Source organism: Polistes fuscatus, unplaced genomic scaffold, assembly GCF_010416935.1.
Source record: "Polistes fuscatus isolate 324 unplaced genomic scaffold, CU_Pfus_HIC Scaffold8, whole genome shotgun sequence".
NCBI lineage: Eukaryota > Metazoa > Arthropoda > Insecta > Hymenoptera > Vespidae > Polistes > Polistes fuscatus.
This window is the reverse complement of record NW_025113162.1, coordinates 2,017,677-2,024,939: the sequence shown is the minus strand read 5'-3', so window position 1 is coordinate 2,024,939 and position 7,263 is coordinate 2,017,677. Positions and strand designations below refer to the sequence as shown.

The window sequence follows — 7,263 nt, the reverse complement described above, 5'->3', positions numbered from 1 at the left end:
ATCGAATCCCCGCGCCTTCTCTCCCCTGACACAACCCCCTACGTTTCCCCCTACGTTTCCCCCCACGGTCCCCATCTCACCCCTAAACCCCCAGACCCCTTATCCAAGCTTGTTTCCACGAGCTACTACAGCATATAGCATCGTCTCGCATATGTATTTATCTGTGCGTGTGTGTGTGTGCGTGTGCGTGCGTGTGTGTACATATATGTGCTATGTACGAATATATACACATTTACATATACATAAGTATATATATATAGTATATATATGTAAATGTAATGTATATATATATACTTATGTACATGTAAATGTGTGACTATATATTTGTGTCTGTGTTTAAGGCCATTTGTGTGTACCGGAAGAGGTATCCCCGGAATACCCGATCCACCTTCAACGTAGAAGGAAAATGCCGAACACACGCGCTCCTCAAAGTGAGTAAGTGAGCAAGCGAGAGTGAGAGTGAAGTAAGTGAATACATAAGTGAGTAACTGAGTGAATGAGTTAGCGAGTGTTAGAGAAGTAGTCGTGCTTCGGTGCCGTCTTATGCTAAACTTTGCGGATTGGACGAACCGACGGGGCGCCACTTGTCGGCCCAGTCGGCCCAGTCGTTCCTCTTCCTCATCCTCCAACCTCCCCCTCCCCCTCCGCTACCGCCACTACCTATTCCCTTTCTTCCTACTTCTCATTCATTCGTAATAGTATTCATTTCAAGCGGGGGTATCTTCCAATTCGGTTGTTCAAACTCAAATTGATCCCAGGGATCCTCACGCAGTTTAGATCAGAGTGATTTATGCAAGATCAATAAAGTACGCATGTTTATTATTCTTGGCAAATGAATTTGTCTTCGTATCAATTCATTGGGTTAATTAATTAATATGGAGTTTGTTATTAACAGGACTTAACATTGAGCCAATCCGAGGGTGCAAAGGATACTCCGCATCAGGCTGGCAACATTGGTTTACATAAATTCTTATTGTATTTATTATATGTAAATGCGGTAACCGATATAATTGTACACCCGGAGATACTCTTCGAGTGCATAATATGTGATATTAAAAATATGAGGTTTGTTATAAATAAAACGACACCGGATTTATATGTAAAACAGTCGAGCTGTATAAACAGTAAAAAAAATTATTACACATAATGTTTTATACTCCTTCGGAAACGAAGGTAACTCGATAATAACATTGCTAACAATAAAATGAAACCTTAGAATAGTCAGAAAAATATAAGCACGGCTTTGAACTTCAAATTTGCATGGTTTCGTAGAGGATTAATCCCATGAACAGGCATCAAAAGAGTTAAATTCGCGTGTCATTTAACAAAAAGGCAAAAAAAAGAACTACTGAATGAAAAAAGAGAGATCAAATGATCCCGTGGGTGTATTTGTGTACACCTCTAGGATACGGGGCCACGTGTATTTGTGTATGAACGAAAAAGGACGCGGATGGAAGGAAGAATGAAAGAGAGAGATAGAGTTGGAGATAGAGACAGATAGATAAAGTGGGAAAGAGAAAGGGATAGAAGGAGAGAGAAAGAGAGAGAGAGAGAGAGTGAGAGAGAGTGTACACGTAACACAAAACCGGCCTGTGGCGGAGGAACAACGGAACAAGCAACAGGTACATATACGTAGTACGTGCATCTACGTAGATCTCTCGGTGTCTCTCCTATTGGGATATGCACGTGCACATGACGTGTTCAAACGAAGAGATCTTACACCAAGCTACACGATATCTAGAAAGAGTCTTTCTTATCTTCCAAAGTATAGGCGTAAACTAACCTACTTATTGTTAGACGTCATTTCGAAGAAGAAATTTGACTAATAGGAACAATCGTTTATCAGGAACTTCATTATCTTTTTATTAACTCTCAGCAAAGTCTTATAACAAATTTGACTATAAATCGTAATTAAATCCAAATCTATGTATAAAAGATGGGATAGAAATTTGTATGCTTGTAAGTATATAGGAAATTTTTAAATCTACCCTATAAAAATCTTAAAGGTGCAATCCCTTAAAAGGAATAATAATGAACGATAGATCTAGAGCTTTAAATTTGATCAGTACACGTTATTGGGCAACAAGGATAATGATTCTGCTATTGGTCACAATTCTTTGTAATAATATTTCTATAAATGTTTCTTCAAATAAAAGAAAAGAGAATAACAGTTTGCGAATGGGAAAGAGAATGGGATCAATGGTAGAAGGATCATTTGATAGTAAAAAACCAAAGGAAAATGGAGAACTGTAAGATGCATTCAACAGTATATACGAATCGTTCGTTCGGTCGTTGAGTTTGCGATCTCGTAACAGACGAGACGAGTGAAAAAGAAAGAAAGAGACCAATGGTGGAAGGAGGAGAGAGAATGAAAGAGAAAGAGAGAGAGATAGAGCACGGTCAAGGAATACCATAAAGATGATAGAACGGAGTAGCCTCCCTCTCGGCAAGCCGCACGTTCAAGCCATTACAGTACCATGCGATCGGATATGTCGGTCAACGTGATCCTCGAACTGGGTGAAACTGTACTTCCTTCTAGCGGACCTTCCGTCCTTGCGATAATAGAAAACGAACGTTCTATGATGCTATATACATACGTGTATTTACTACACTCATTCATCGATTTTATATCCTTTCATATAAAAAAAAAGTAATAAAATGTGAATAAAAATTGTTCATGTGGGTAATAGGAGTTGTCCGAAAAATTCTTGCTAAATTATATTATGTTAAATCCTTTGAATTAATTTCGTTGATATACTGTACTTGTACTGCATTTACTAAACATATTCATTATTATTGTAATATAAAAACGTTATGGTTTTTTTTCCGAAAGTTTACAAAACTTCTCATATTCCGAACAGTCACAACTCTAAAGCACCGGACGATCATTCGTATTTTATAAATATCGATTTAGTAATTTCAAATATCGCTATTAATACAAGTACAATGTTCTATTAAAATTAACAAAACTCCTTTTTTTTTTTTTTAATAAAGACAATACTTTTCCAATGACGATTATAACTCGTTCACTCATAATTTCATTATAAGACAAATTATTAAACATTAACAGCATGGGGGAGAAAAAAATAATACTTTTTCAGCGAAAATTACGAAAATTCGTTCAGTCCTAATTTCACTAATAAGACAAAATATTGAAAACCGGAAACATGGGGAAAAAAAAATGGAAAGAACGCAAGTAACACGTGTCAGAATGATATCATCGACACGTTCATTACCATATCACAGTATAATTAAATTCATTAATTCGCGGCTAAATGCGTACGTTCAAACGTACATAGATTCGAATGGAAGGGCGTGTGCCTCGAATTAATGAAGTCGGTAATCGCTATATTACCAGATTTTGACATTCGTTTGGTGGCGCATGGTAAAAGTTTATTATCGGGATCACGTACCCAACACACAAAGCGAATCTCGATTGGATTAATTATTACGAAAGCGATGAACCCACAACCTTACCAATGGCATATGGAGAAATTTATCGGAGGCCTGCAAACCAGTACCGAACGGAGATACGATATTTGCTTTAATTACAAAATCGTTTTACGTTTCTATTTGTAAAGTCATCATAAAAAACATAATCGAAAATAGGAGGTTGTTAACAATTTGTTAAATCGATTGCGTCCGAAGATTAAAACTCGATGTAAAAACAAAAGTCAGTCTGATAAATCGATGAGATAAAGAAAAATAAATCCAGAAGAAAAAGGAAAAGGTGAAGGATGGAGTAGAAGAATAAAAATGAAAGATATTTTTACGGGAAATTGACGAACTTTGATAGCATCTATAAAAAGATGATCGAATATGTGAATTTGTTGGAACTTGGGAGGATTTGAACAATTTTCATACACCTTCTATTTCAGATGTATTATAATAATATGATCAAATACGTAAATATGGACATATGGTGGAGGTATCTAAGCATGTAAGTAAGTACCTACTAGGTGGTGTTTGCTCACGTACTGACAGACCGTACGTTGTACTGTTATGCGTTGGCACGCGTGACGCAACAGGAAAACGCGATCCGATTGGACTTCCTTGTCTCGAACGGAGACACCGCTCGAAGCGTCGGTATATATATGTATATATATGTAGGTGTATATATATGTAGGTGTGTATATATGTAGGTGTGTATTATATATATATATATATATATATAAGTATATACTTATATATACTCACGTTACGTATTACGATGTATAGTATCGTAGAACGAGAAGAACAAATTTTACATTTAAGCTGTAACTTAGCCTTCATTTAACTTATTTTTCAATCATGAAAAAGTAATTAATATAAAATACAACAATCTACAAAAAAAAACTTAATACAAATGATTAGAGAAAGAAGAAAAAAAGAAGAAGAAAAGTATTGCAAAATAGTCCTAAAACCCTTCAAATTAGCAACAAAAAGTGAGAACCTTTTTTGTCTACTAGTTTGGGCAAATATTTAGCAATCGCAGTAATTGGATTCACTTTTTGATCAAATCCATTCCTATTGTTTCTCTAATTGTAAGTTTAAACAAAACAAAAATATATTAACGTTGATAATTGTTTATACTGATCTATAAATATAGACAAATAAATGGACATTATAGAAATATACATAAATATTTCTCACACGGTTCTCGTGTAGCATTTATGCTCGTCTGGTTCGAGCGTGTGCCTGAGCACGATGGAAGCGTATCGAGCAGCTGCTTCGAACAGCCGGCTGGGCGAGAGCAGGCTGTCCTCTTCCTCTCCCCATTCCCCTTCTCCCCATTTACCATCCCTTCACCCTCCCTTCACCCTACTTTTCTCCTTCTCCTCTTTCTCACTCTCCGATGCCGATCGCCAGCTTCACATCTTCGCCCTGACCGTCCTCGCAATATTAATCCTCCTCTTCGTTGTCTTTTATGAACAAAATATTATCTTTTTTGCTTGCTAAAATATGTCATTTTTATTTAAGTGTCTTGAAAATACGAAACGAATCTCTTCTAACCTCGCGTTAAAAAATATAAATATCGTCGACGCGTGAAAATAATATTATTCCTTTTTTTTTATTATATTTTTTTTAATAAAAATCGTTTATAATAACGCGCGAGAGTAATTTTGAAAAAATTATATCGTCGCTTAAGATAAACTCTTGTCGTCAGTTCGTTTATAAAAATTGTCCCAATCGTTTTTATTTTAAAACACGTCGACTGCCACGTCGGTCACCCGTGACCGCCGTTTGCTGTCGCAATGGGGTCACAAGAGTTATCCGCGACCGACGTTATTATATTGTCTTATACATAATCTTAGAAATATTGTCCATTCCTTGTTTGTAGTCCTTGTTTGTATTCCTTGTTTGAAGGAAATCGTCAATCTACACGTGCGGAATTAAAACAGAGAAGAACAATTTAAAAAGTTAACTGAAAGCATTCGGTTCAAAGGGATCTCTCCCTTGATCCACCAAAGTTTTACGAAGAAATCGTATGAAACCAGCAATGATTTTCTCTTCATCTCCTAACACATAACTAGAATATTTATATGCGTGTACGGGCGATCAGTTTAGATCTGTTAGCAATCAATCAAATAAAACGTGATGATCGAATCGGAGAGCTCGTGCGCCTTACCACGGTCCTCTTTAGGGAACTTTCCACGTTTACCGAATCGCAGTCGGTAACCAGTTCCGTTCTCGGATGCATACACGCGTGTCGTGAACCCAATTCCACCAGAGAGGGAACGATTGGTTCCCTCTTCGACATCCTGATGTATCGCCGATACTGCAGCTACCTTCTATTCCCAGCTTTCCTCGCAACCGTTTCATGGTTTTGTTTGCGGTATAGATCTTCTCTCGGTTAGAGCAACAGAGACAAAAATAAAACGAGAGGGTGAAAGAGAGAGAGAAACAGTGAGAGAAAGAGAGAAGGGATGACCTCGCATGCGTGTTTTCTCTCTCCCACTTCTTCCATTATACCCTTACCATCTCTCTCTCCCACGTTCGCCACCCGTTTCGATCACAACTCCTATACCACTCTCTTCTCTTCTCTTCTCTTCTCTTCTCTTCTCTTCTCTTCTCTCTTTCCCACCCTCTCTTTCTCTCTCTCTCTCTCTCTCTCTGTTTTTCTCATTCTATCTGTCGCGTCAGATATAAGTGTATACCTCTGATGCAAAATCTCCCGATAAACGAAGAGAAAGAAAAAAACAAGTAGAAGAGATTTGGTATTATTCTTTTCATAATATGATGATGATTAGTAGACATCCGAAAATGAATTATTTAAATACTTTGAGATAATAAGAAAGAAAGATCGAAGCGCGCAAATAGACGACGATTTTAGAAGCCGGCTGCTTATTGCCGCTTGTGCTACTGGTGCCGGTATTGGTGCTGGTACTGGTGCTGGTGCTGGTGCTGATGCTGGTGCTGGTGCTGGTGCTGGTGCTGGTACTGGTGCTGGTGCTGGTAGCAAACCGATACGGCTTGAAAACTTAATGCCCCGACTATAATTATATTTAGCAGCAGCTTAGATCGATCCGTAAGGTAGTGCTAGTAGAACCTGAAGTAAAACTCAAGCATCGCAAAATTTCTCAATTTACGAGAGTACAGCGAGAAGGAAGTATTTACCGAATAGTTATGTAGTATTTTGAGATAGAAACTCTCTCTCTCTCTCTTTCGAACAAAAAAAAGCAGGAAAAAGCAGAAGGCAAAAAAAGAGAACGTTTCGTTGGAAGGACATGGACGAAACTGAAAGAGTTTCGCTTTGACGGGAGAACTCGTAAGAAGGCGACCTAGAAAAAGAGACTTTTGCCTTTTCTCTTTACTCCCTCTCTCCTTCTCCCATGAGGATGAAGAAAATCTTTATTCTTTCATGTCCCGAGTATAGGTACCCTAAATTTCGGCTCGTAGTCGAGCAACGTTTCGAACATCGACTTACAAAACACTCGGCCTTCGAAACGCTGCTTATTTGCTTACTTGGATACTCGGTTGCTTTCATTTTCGAGTCTTGCATTCGCACGTATCTCGCTTTCGTCATCGACGAGAACGAGCCAAAGTCCCCGCGCGGCTCGGGAAACTTGAAACATCGGCGCGGCGATTTGACGAACTTACTACCTCTCCCTCTGCCCTTCCACCTTCCTAAAACAGAAAGCAAGTTCGCTCTTCTTGTAAGCCAAAAGATCGCGAGTCTCTGCTTTATCGGCGGCCGATAAACTTTATCGTTGTCGTCGTCGTAGTCGTCGGGTTTCCTCCTTGTATTTCTCTATCTATGATACGTCTTCTTTTCCTCCCTTC

The 7,263-nt window shown here is 38.2% G+C and overlaps 1 long non-coding RNA gene across 1 annotated transcript; it reads left to right on the top strand.

Moving 5' to 3' along the window:
• Window positions 1-347: 347 nt before the first annotated feature.
• On the top strand, window positions 348-1,142 carry LOC122524570. The gene is made up of 2 exons (XR_006305578.1): window positions 348-431; window positions 896-1,142. It is a non-coding gene; the product is annotated as an uncharacterized LOC122524570 (long non-coding RNA).
• The last annotated feature ends 6,121 nt before the right edge of the window (window positions 1,143-7,263 follow it).